We start from the raw sequence: 11,675 nt of genomic DNA, 5'->3' as shown, positions 1-11,675 counted from the left end.
AAGATTATTTAATGTAACTTGAACATTATGTAGTTGACATTTAAGTGAATCGCGTTCAAGTGATAACCTAAAAGATTTATAGTATATGAATAAGGTTGGGTGTCTTATCCTGGTAACACTATGGATACGACTCATTTTGTAAGTGTTACAAACAATTTGATCCAAATCGTTCATGTAGAGATATGTGAGTAGGGTATCCTATACCAGTTTGCATAAGACCGGACTACAAAATATATAATCTCTCTTTGTCACACCGTTAATTGAAGAGATATTAATATTTCAAACGATGACCTTGTGTAACTCGATCTCAATCATGAATGAGTTGTGAACTCATGCCCATAAGGGTTGTTCTTTGATTTGTATGGGTGAGAATGGTCCTAGTCACTGACTCAATATGCCTACAATTTTAGGAAAGATATCAAGTGGAGAGTTGGGAACACAGCTTCATAAGATGAACTTCATTTCTTCCCGCCTTTAGGGTAAGTAGATAGGTTGTTCTTTTAAGTGCTGATTCCGAGACTTAAACAATGAAGTATTACTCTCTCACTTATCCATAAGGGATTTTGTTTATGGTTTAACCATAAACAATTTGTTCATTAGAGGATCAGGAGGTAACTACAGGGATAAAATGATAATTTTGACCCAACTATAATTACGAACAACTTGTGAAGAATTGACTACATGAAATGGTTAAATCAATGGGCACGGAAAAATTCTACAATTAATAAGAGTGTGAAGTCTTTAGTGGAGTGTCCCATAGTTAATGAATGTTGATTAATTTAATTAAAGAGTTTAATTAATTAATCTCCTTTCATTATAGTTTAATTAACCAATCAATTAATTAAAGAGTTTAATTAATTAATTTAATTAATGATTGACTTACATGAAATGGTCTCCCTGCTAGCTCACAAGTTAAATAAAGGTTTAAGTGTTGAAAGAATTTAAAGTGTTCAAATCAATTAAGGTAATTTATCTTAATTGTATATGATGTAATTAATATAATATATATAGATATATTATACTATAAAGTTAATTTTGAATTAAATTCAAATTTAAACTTTATAACATGAGAGGATTAATATTTGAATAAGATCCAATTCATATTAAAACTATAGATTAAATTAATGTAAATAAGATTCATATTAAACTACATGTTATAAGAGAGAAATATATACTTGAATATGATATATATATATATATATATAGTGGGTGAGGGGAGTTAACTCCCCCCACATATTACATTTGGCAGATATAATCTGTTTTTCAAAATACTATTCGATTGATTTATTTTTTGACGTGAAAAAGACAGAATGAACTCTCTGAAAAACTCTCACATAAATATACAGAGAAATGTTCTCTGATTTTTTTCTTCTCCTCCTTTATCACACTTTAAAAAAAAAGGATCTCACCATCCCTTTTTCAAGAGAATAATAGAAAATATTTACTAGTTGTATTTAGAACTGGTCGTGCCAGAATTGTTCATGTTGTGATTTTTTAAAGACCAGGAGAAGATATTGAAGACTGTTCTTAAAAAGTAATTGTTCTTCTCCGTAATTACTATTGTGAAAGCATGCTTAATCGTATTGTTTTTATCTATTTCATGAATTAATTTTTAAACAAAAATTGTAGCAAAGCAATCACACGCTTTTGCATGGAATTTGATCCCTTCAGCATTTTTATATTTTTCAATGTTTTTAAATTTAAAAATTTTAAATGCAAAATTATATTAAAAAAAGATAAATAGACTTAAATAAGCATAACATTTCATGCTACAAACTCGTTTTTATTTTTATTAAGTTAAAGTCTGTCTTATTGATGTGTTAATATCAACAAGTAGACATGCAAGTCTATTGTGCATGGGACCAAATCGCCAAGGTCGTAAAATGGGCAATAGAATACTCAAAATGATCATGTGGACTTATGATCAACACTCTTTGATACCTAAGTTAATGTTGGACAAAAGTAACATCAATTTGAGCAAGGACAATTTAGCTAAGTGGAAAATGTTTATTATATTTATACCATTTTTTTTCGACATGTATTTGGGTCGTACAATATGTTTATTAAAACTATCAAAGGTAAAATATGTGTCTTAGCTCAGTTAATACCTAGTTCGGTAAGAGATGTCTTCTTTCAATTTTTGGTCTCCCTCCTTGACTCAACCTTAAAGTTCTAATTGAGGAGATCTTTCCTATTTTGGATTGATGGGTAGTGAAAGCCTACACCAATGACCTTCTAGATCAATCCCGACAACATGTATAATATATATAACATTACCATAAATTATATGATATTATAAAATAATAATTATACCAAATTTATAGTACAACAAGTTTGTTAGTTAATTAATAATAGTCGAAATTCTTAGTATTTCATTAGTAATTATAACTACTTTTTTCGTTTATAAATATATTATCTAACATATTATGAATAATAATAATGGTATGGTATTTATATAATATATATATATATTTTACAATTAGTTATAAATAATTTAGAGGTGGCGTGTGGGACGATGTTAATTGGGGAGGATGGGGCACATGGTAACACGGACCACACGTACAACACGGAAACAAAATAAGTGGGCCAAACTGCAACTATTTGGGCTGGGCTCCGCCGTCTTACATCAATATTAGGCCCACTTCCATCGCACGTGCGCCCACAACGGTCTCGTGTCTATTAATTTTTTACCTTTCTATTTTTTTTTTTCAAAAAAGAAGGGAAAAAATCCTTGAATCCGTTAAAACCAAGTCGGTGCAGCTGGGTGGACCCAAAATGGTATTATTATAAAATAAAAATAGAAAAAAGTGGACCATTTATTTATTTATTTATTTGATTGGAGGGAGCAAAATGACAATTTAGTACTTTTCTTCGCATCACAGCCGTCCATTTGGAGTGGGATCATGGAAGCACTTTGAAGTCCACGTCAACAACAGAACCCTCCGTGTGAATGTGATTTTTTTTATCTAAAATTTTCTCTCCATTTCCTTGACAGTTCGTTTTTGAAGATTTAGACCAATCTTTAAAATGTTATATAAACTGTTAAGCAAATTTCCATTTGATAGGATCAACCAGCATTTCGCCCATGCATCATGAATTGGATCAAGATCAACGGCTTCTTAAGCTTTTGGATTTAGCTTTCGAATTGACTATTGAAAAGGAGGCGAGGTGATGACTCTCTTTCCACGATTCGCCTCTACCTTAGAGGCTAAGATCGAGGCCAATGAATCCATCGAGAGTGGTTAATCTGGATCGACCCTCTATTGTAGAATATCCTTAATGGTCCTAGTCCAGTTCTTGAGTGTCTGATTTTCAAATAGGTAAAAGAAGTAGATTTATAACGCTAGAAGAGATCATTGAAACCGTTGGGAGAGAACGACGTGTCATTGACCCCGTCGGGAGATATATATTCCAAACGGCGTATATACCTCGTCAGGAGTTTACACAAATTCTCGACGAGTAGGCGTTTCGCGTGGGAGTATGAGTCACGACGCCTATTTCTCAACCATTCCCCCGACGAGATCATGGACATCAGGAGATGATCTTCGGATGTGTTTTCAGCTTTATCCAAATGATTTTGGACATTGGGAAAAGACTATATTTTTGTAATGACTCCATTATAAATAGAGCATGACATCCATGCTAAAGGTAGGTTCATTTCCTCCCTAAAACTACTTACTTTGACCTTTGTCTTGAGATCTGATTTAAGCATCAGAGTGTTTGTGGCAAGCACCACACTGGTGTATTATTTTTTTTTTATTGTTTTACAGGTAACTTTTATTCAAATTATAAGTCAACTGTTGGTGGCACGTAAAAGTTAGGTAGTTTGCTTGATCGGATTTTTTCATCAACAAATGGAAATGTCAATTCACTCATAATGTTAATATAGAATTCATAAAAATGTTGACATGTTGGATTAAAAATTTAATTTAGTTGATCCTTTATCTCATCATTTTGAATGTCATGTATCTAAATTTTAGAAATCAACCTATGATATTATTTAGGTTATTGTAGCATTAGCATTGATTTGAAAATGAGTGATTTAGTATTTATATGTTAAGAGAGTTAAATGGAGTTATTAATGACATACATGATAATTAGGGGTAGGAAAGAGAAATATTGGAGTAGCAATGTTGGAGGAAAATGCACATGGACTTTCTTATGAATATAATAGGTTTTCACCTGTATTTGATCATAGGATTAGGTCAATTTGACATTTAAGTTTGAGTCTGTTTCAATATAGTGCATATATTACATTGTGTGTCATTGAATAGGTTGTGATATAATTGCAACAACTATAAATTTTAGAGTAAGTTAGTGTTGTAGTTAATAGATAGGTGTATAGAGTGTGACAACATTATATATTTTGAATCTAGCTAATCGCAAATTCATCCTGACACATAGAATATATATATATATATATATATATATATATAATCTTTTTCGACCTTGTCCTTTGTTTCTAGCTTCAAAGGTGTGCTCTAGTTGCTCAACTAAATAGTTTAATTAGTCTCGAACTAGCTAGGTGAATGTGACCTACCCTTGTTGGGACTTAGGCCATAATTCACATGGGGTCAACAATATTTTGGTCTAGTTATGGTCAAATTTTCAAATATAAGCTACAATAATAGGATCTGAATTTCATACCTAATTAAACTAGGCCACTATACATGAATTTATTTAAGCCTTTTCCTAGACAAAATTTAGTTTGTAGTGCTCAGGTGGAAACCTATTTAAAACAGGTAATGTCACCTATCTTTTAATTTTAAAAATATTTTAATTTACATACCATTACAATACAAAACATAAATGGAGAAACAAATTTGAAAGTAGAATAATGGTTAAAACCTGATTTGGGCAACGACCCTCAAACTATCTCCACAATGGTATGATATTCCTCCTTTTATCTAACCAATGTGGGACTTTGGTCGCATTCCCAACAATCCTCCCCTCGAACAAAGGACCACCGAGTCTCCATTCAAACAGTCATCCATCCATCTAACTCATATCTAGGGCTAACTCCTTTTCACCCTATCCAATAGAGTTCAACACGGATCACACCATGACTACATCCAAGGCTCCACTATACATCTTTGTTCGCCTCATGTGCGACTCTAGCCAACTTGCCTCTACGCTAGGCCAAGTCCTGAGGCTCGACCTTGCCCATATATGAGGCTAAGGTCATCACAATGCAACGTCGCATCACTCTTCATCATCTTGGTTCCCAACAAAACCCAATCAAAATAAATTACCTCATTCTTTTGCCATGATTTGCATCTTTCTTAAGTATAAGAGTTGAATTTTTAGTCAAAATCTAAAAATAAAAACAATTTTTTAAAAACTATATTCTTTTTTGTTTTCAAATTTTGGCTTGGTTTTTAAAAACACATGGGTAGAAAGTAACAAAACAATAAATCTAGAAGTGAAATAGGTGTTTGTAGGTTTAATTTTTAAAAACTAAAAACTAAAAATTGGGTTCCATTTGGTAACCATTTGGTTTTTTGTTTTTGTTTTTTGAAAATTAAGCCTATAGATATTACTCCCACCTCCAAATTTCATCCTTTATTATCTATTTTTGCGCCAATAATTTTAAAAAATCAAATCAAAATTTGAAAACCAAGAAAAGTAGTTTTTAAAAACTTGTTTTAGTTTTTGGAATTTAGCTAATAATTCAATCATTATACTTAATAAAATGTAAACCATTGTTAGAAATGAAAAGAAAATAGGTTTAACTTTTAAAAACAGAAAACAAAAAACGAAATAGTTACGAAGAGAACTCAAATGATTACCAAACCAAGTATTAGGTTTTATAGAGTGGAAGTGGGTTGAAAAGAAAAGAAAAAAGGGAAATGAATAATTGAGCACGTGAGATTATTATGAATATAAGAAAATAAAGAAAGAAAGAAGAAAAAGAAAAAGTTTAGTTTCTTTTTTTCTCTCTGTTTGAAAGAGAATAATTGAAAGCGAAATTGGAAACTACGTGTGAAGAAAGAAAAGGCAATGAAAGGGTCCCTTAGGCATCAAAATAGACCATTTTCCATTCACAAAACTCCACAAAAAAACACCCATTTGCCAGCTTTGCAACCTAACTTAATATAATTCATTAAAAAAGAGAGAAAAAAAAAACCCTTCTTTTTCTGTTTTTTGTTTTTTGTTTTTTTGTTTTTGTTTTTGTTTTGGTCTCAATTTGCACATTTCTCTAGACCTTAAAACTTGTTTATGTTTAGCGGCTTTAGTCCTTTGTCTCCTCTCTTGCTAACACGTTTTGCCATTTCTCAACAATCACCAACGACTTAATATAAACATATAACACACATTATCTTCTTCTTCTTCTTCCTTTCCCCTCATTATTACCATTTGTGGCTTATGGGTCTTCTCATTGCTTCTTTCTAGCTTTTACAACCCCTTTTATTTTTTAATACCATTCGAGGAAGAAAAAGTTTCGAAATTCGATTTAATATGATTTTTTTGGAAATAAAGTGATATAAATAAGTTTATAGAAACCAAATACATATACAAATATGAGAGATTTCGATCTTGTCCTGGTTAATAAAAGAAAGTGCGTTTGTCTACAAATTGCGAATATAAGTTGTCAAGTTTCTTATGGTGGGTTAAGAGTTGACTTTGCATATATTCTTATACTTTTTTGGAAGACAATAAACAAGATCTCTACATCACAACAAAAAGGAATCATTCTATTTCTTTACCTCAGCCAAAAGAACAAATTTCATCTATTCTATATAAATTGAGGAGTGTAAAACAAACACAATAATATCTCGAACATCGAAAGAATTATATGATACATCCATGCAAAAAGGGAGCAAAATGAGAAGTAAAATTATGATTGGAGTGGATTGGGTTACCATGCTATGACATGCACTCTTTGTAAGTTGCAAAGATCAAGAAGGGATTTGGGGAATCTTGATAATGAATCATAAAACTGTTAGCCAATGGTTTCTTAGTTGTAATGTGTGTGATAATGTCTATGCATTACTCTTCAACTCAATTATTAATGTTTGCATATTCTCATCATTTCATTATGCTGATCTGTCATTTCTCGTATTCTAAAAAGACAAATAAAAATCTGTCATTTCAAAAAAAAAAAAAGAAAAAAAGAAAAGAAGGTACAATTAATTAAAAGAATTGTCGACTTGTCGTTTTGGTTCGTTGACCATACTTAGCCAGAAAAAATAAAAATTTGCATTGGGCTTACGTTCGGCCCATTTATGGTGTGAATAGTGGGCTGGGCCTCACAAAATGGAATTATGAAAATATAGAAAGAGTTTGCTCTCGTTGAGAGTCGAACTCAAGACCTCCCGCTTACTAAACGGGTGCTCTAACCAACTGAGCTACGAGAGCTACATTTTATCAAATGAACATTATTAGATAACTTTTAAAACACCTACTATCATTCACACACAAAACCCAATTTTATATATGATGTAGAGAATTTCTCAATTAATTTTAGTAATGGCGAGTTTGTTAAAATACTGTTTAGTGATTTTTTTTTTTGTTTTAATAAAAAAGAGTTATAAATTCTTAGATTTCAAGCACGTGATGGCGATAGAATTAGAACTTGAGAGGTATTTAGGCCCAACTTCAAATGCGTGAGATAGATTATTATAACTCACTTCATGTTTGGGGCTCCAAATTCAATTATCAATGTTTCTAACTATTATGATCTATATTTAGTTATAGTATTACTATTTCAAATTTCTTTTTATTACTATGTTTAATGTTTCCTACTGATCCATTCTTTTCCTTTTTATTATAGTGTTTATTATTTTCTACCTAGACTAAAATAGTCTACACTCCAATTATAGACTACTATAATCCATAGACTATGATAACTACGAACTATAATAACCAATTCAACGCTCTAAACACCCCTTAAGGATTTATGAGAGATGTTGCAAATATTTGATTGATTAAGTTGTATTCAAGTTTGGTGCAATTTTAGATTTTTTTTAATTCAATAAGGAAATGATGCCTGTATAGTTGTTAATCCTATCTTATTTTTTTTATTATTATTATCTTTGACTCATCATGATCAAAATATGAAATAGAGAAAACTTGAAAGAAGAAAATTTTGTATACGACCCTTGGTCTTGGGAGTCTTGAGAAAATTCAGTTGTTAACAATGGAAACTACATGGGATAGAAATCTCGGTACTTGATAGATTTGGTAGGTAGAGTTTTTTTTTATGTTATTGGGGTTGATGCCATAAATCTCGTAGGGTCCTATAGTTTGTAGATATTATATGAACAAACTCATTTTATATTTAATAAAATATGTGATATTTTATTCATTGTTACTTTAGTTGCATTAACCACAAACCAATAAACTAATATCCAAAGTTATCTTTGTAACTTAAACATGTATGTGGAGACATGCGGGTGGATCATGTTTAAGTGATAACTTAAATGGTCTATAGTAGATGGATAAGGTTGACCTTATCCATTGTGACATTACGAGTATGACCCGCTTTGTAGGTGTTACAATTGTTATAAAGTGCTACAAATGATTTAATCTTGATCATTCATGTATTAGACATGCGAGTGGAGATATTCTATACAAAGGGGTTTGTATAAGACTAGACCACGAAATGTTTAGTCTCATTATATAACACCATTCATAATAGAGACTTACATTTCACTAGAATGACCATAGGTAACATGACCTAAATCCTGAGTGAGTTATGAACTCCTGCCTATGAAGGCAGTTCTATGATTTGTATGGGTGAGAGTGGCCAGATCCCGACTCTACAAGCCTACCATTTTGGAGATTCGTCTGATTGGGGAGTTGGGAACACAACTACACAAGATGGAATTTACTCCTTCCCCGAAACAAGGGTAAGTAGATAAATTGCTCCCTGAAGGTTGATTCTAGGACTTGAACAATGTAGGATCACACCCTCTCCTAGCCCGAGAGGGGTTTAGTCATAATAGGACTATGATCTATTATTCATTAGAAGAATCCGTGGTACTTAAGGAGTTAGATGTAATTATAGGGGCAAAACGATAATTTGGACTAATGATACTTATGAGCAATTTGTGAAGGGTCATTGCACTATTGATTAGTTATAATCAATGGACACAAAAATATATCTATAGTACGAAGAGTACAGCTGTCGGTCATTAGTGAAGTGCCCGATAGTTAACAGATTGTGGATAATGTAATTAAAGAGTTTAATTAATTATTCATGTTGAAGAAAATCGAACACGAGGATTTTCATGACTAGCGGAATAGATCATTCCAAATTAAAATCATGTATGAACATTATAAATTACAGTCGAAACAGAAACAAAAGGTTATGCATTCATTATAAAAATTACAGCATGAAAATACAAATGAACAAGGAGAAATGCTATGAACATTTGTCGACTCGTCTCTAAGCTCCTTGCTCACGAACACTCGAATACAACAACCTTGAACGCTCAAACAACACGTCCGCTTCGTAGCACGAACGCCGCAAACTCAAACTCAACGATCGCCTCGGTCACGAACACCCCAACAGCACGAACGACCGCTACAGAACCTCGACAATGTCGAGTTGAGTATGACACCACCAAGAAGGCTACCTTGGTATTCACAGTGTGAGAATCCAGAGGGTGGACTCTATGTGGACTTGGTTTTGAGGCAGACGAAGGATGAATTAACAATCGTGTACACGATTGGGCAAGTGGGAGAAGACAAAACCTATCACATAAGTCGATGCCCAATCATTTAGCAAAAGCTAAGCGATCGTTTAGATCATCGCTTAGATGTCTATCGCTTACAAAACACTACACGATCGTCTAGCTCGCTTAAGTTGTTGCTTAGTAAATCCGTGTTTACTTGACAACTTTTTTTTTTTAGAGAAAATTCACAAAATCAACATTTGCAAAACTTACTAAAATTAGGAAAACAGTTTTTCTTTTATCTCACGGTTACCATGAACCACCAATAACCTCTCACTCAATTGGTTATTAGAGAAAAAGATTTAATTATTCAATCATTAATATTATTATAAATATAAATGATAACCAACTTATCATACTATATTTATAACCTATAGTTTTAATATCTTATCATACTATATTTATAACCTATAGTTTTAATATTTCATCTCATGAAACATATAAATCATAGTTCTTTTTCTATTCCATGGTACTTAATGTAAATCTCATTTATATCAATCCTCCACTAGATGTATCTCATACACCAAACCGATCATATCATATATAATCGAATTACCTCTTGTCAATTTGAACATTTCAAATCAACACAAAAAATGATCCTCAACTGAATCCATTGAGATTGCAAGGGGACCTTATGAACCTGTAACTCGAAGCTCCAACTGTACTTGAATAACTGACTAAACTCTTTAGTCAACGGATCCACCATCAGTTAACTGCCAGGCACTCCACTAAAGTCGGACAGGAGAACTCTCTTTACCATAGATATATTATATGTCTATCTTAACCAATCAGCAGTGAGACAACCCTTCACAGATCGTTCGTAAGTACAGCTCGGCCAATAATCGTTATGCTTCTGTAGTTACATCTAACTTCTTAAGTACCACTGATCCCTCTTATGAACATAAATCATAGTTCTACTATGATTGAGCCCTCTCTTCCAAAAAGAAGCTGTGGCCACTATGTTCAAGCCCCAGAATCAGCCCTTAAAGGAGCAATCTCTCTACTTATCCCTGCTTTTGGAAATAAGTGAATTTCATCTTATAGATTGTGTTCCTAGCTCCCAGATCAAACAAGTCCCCAAAAAGGTAGGCATGTTGAGTTGGTAATCTAGCCACTCTCACCCATACTAATCAAAGGACTGCCTTCAAAGGCAGGAGTTCCCAAAACACTCAAGATTGAAGTCGTGTCACCTATGGTCGTTTAGGTGAGATGTAAGTCTCTAGTATCAACGAAATTATATACAGAGTCTAATCATATCATGGTCCAGGTCTTATACAAACTCTTTGTATAGAACACCCTCGCTCGCACGTCTCCACATGAATGGTTAGGATCTACCATCTGTAATAGTTTACAATTCTTGTAAACATCTACAAAGCGAGTCGTATCCGTAGTGTCACCAGGATCAGGCATCTTACCTTAATCCTTATATGACAGAGATTCCAGGAGAAGTAGGACACCAATCCCAACAATCTCCCACTTATTCTAATGACTCGGGAGACTAATGTACAATACAATATAAAAATGTACAATATACAATAAACTAGGGCATACCTCAGTATCATCTCTCACTTGCCTTAGAAAAAATGTCGCATGTCCTACAGACCAAGACACTCCAGGTGACCCTTGAACATTTTAGCCGTCATAGCCTTTGTAAAGGGATCAGCAACGTTGTGCTTCGATGCAATCTTCTTGATTATCACATCACCCGATGCACAATCTCCCTGATCAGGTGATATTTTCGTTCTATGTGCTTATCCCGACGATAACTCCAAGGCTACTTCGAATTTTCCAAAGCTCCGTTGTTATCACAATAAAGAGTGATAGTCAAATCCATATTTGGAACAACTTCTAAATCTGAAAGGAACTTCCTCAACCAAACAGCCTGTTTAGCTGCTTCACAAGTGGCTACATATTCGGCTTCCATAGTGGAGTTCGCGATGCATCCTTGTTTGATGCTTAGCCAGACTACAGCCCCTCTATTCAGAGTAAACACTG

General features: G+C 33.1%; 1 non-coding gene across 1 annotated transcript; it reads right to left on the bottom strand.

Moving 5' to 3' along the window:
• Positions 1-7,285: 7,285 nt before the first annotated feature.
• Positions 7,286-7,359, bottom strand: TRNAT-AGU. The gene has a single exon. It is a non-coding gene; the product is annotated as a tRNA-Thr (tRNA).
• Between the last annotated feature and the right edge of the window lie 4,316 nt (positions 7,360-11,675).

Source organism: Benincasa hispida, chromosome 1 (assembly GCF_009727055.1).
Source record: "Benincasa hispida cultivar B227 chromosome 1, ASM972705v1, whole genome shotgun sequence".
Lineage (NCBI taxonomy): Eukaryota > Viridiplantae > Streptophyta > Magnoliopsida > Cucurbitales > Cucurbitaceae > Benincasa > Benincasa hispida.
This window is presented reverse-complemented; position numbering and strand designations above follow the sequence as displayed.